The following is a 1,197-nucleotide window of genomic DNA, read 5'->3' as shown; positions in this document are numbered from 1 at the left end:
TATCTTACAAATAGGAGCTCTGGTGGCATAGTGCCTAAAGCATTTGACTGCTAACCAGAAGGCTGGCAGTGCAAACCCACCAGCCACTCCTGGGAAGGAAGACTGGATAATCTACTTCCATAGAGATACCACCTTGGAAACCCAAGCAAGGGTCATTGGTGAGTCAGAATCCACTTGATAACAGTGAGTTTGGTTTGTTTCTTTGGTTATCTTACACATTAGGAAACTGATGGACCAAGAGATAAAGTCACTTGCCCAAGGTCACAGAGCTAATTAGTGGCAAAGCCTGCATTTGAACCCAGGTTGGTCTGATTCCCAGCCTGAATTGCTATATGACTTAGTTCAGTTTGTTTAGGCCATGGCAACGTTTCAAGCAATATTTTTCTAAGAGTTTAGAAAGTCATTGATCTGCAATTGACAGGTCAGTTCCAAAATCCAAGATTTCATTTTTTGTCTTGTTCCTTTATTCATCCTTTATTCAGAGACTCTCTGCTGTACCATCCACTGCCATACGTAAGGGTCTGCAGGCTGGGGGGAAGCTCGTTCTTCTGGATTGCTTCATCCAGGTTGCTAAAGAGTGTTGGCAGCTGGCCCTTAGACACAGGCCTGCAACCCTCGCAGGCCTGATGAAACAGTTGCTGGGTAATGGTGGCTTTGGCCAGGTTTGTGGTTATTTGGATTTATCTGTAGCTAAGGCCCTGATGATTTCATTCACATCTAGCCCATCACTACATACATTTAAGAAACACTAAGAGCAGGGTGCTTGAAACACAACTTAGGCAGAAACAGCCTTGTGCTCAAAAGGTTCACTCTGTTTTTGGGAAAGGGAACATTGTACAATGACCACACCATGTGATAGGTGTGAAAAATGGCATGAGGGTGGCATCTGAACTCCTCTACCTTCACAAGGGGGGAAGAGGATCAAGATCAAAACCAACAGCCCAAGGCTGATTCCTGTGGAGCAGAGGTCAGACATACTGCCATCCTCCAATGTTTTACCAATTCTAATACCAACCGTCCCTCCCATGGAACGCTCTACTTCTCTGCTGAGTTTGATGATTCTGTGTGCAATGGCCACAAGAACTCCCAGACAATACTTACAATGATGGGATTTATTGAGGAGGCAACAGGTCACAATTCAAGATCAGGAATCCTCAGGACACAGTTCTGCAATCTGGACAGCTTCCTCTCAGAAGG

This window comes from Orycteropus afer, unplaced genomic scaffold (assembly GCF_000298275.1).
Source record: "Orycteropus afer afer isolate SDZICR_OR568_19922 unplaced genomic scaffold, OryAfe1.0 scaffold00037, whole genome shotgun sequence".
NCBI lineage: Eukaryota > Metazoa > Chordata > Mammalia > Tubulidentata > Orycteropodidae > Orycteropus > Orycteropus afer.
This window is presented reverse-complemented; position numbering follows the sequence as displayed.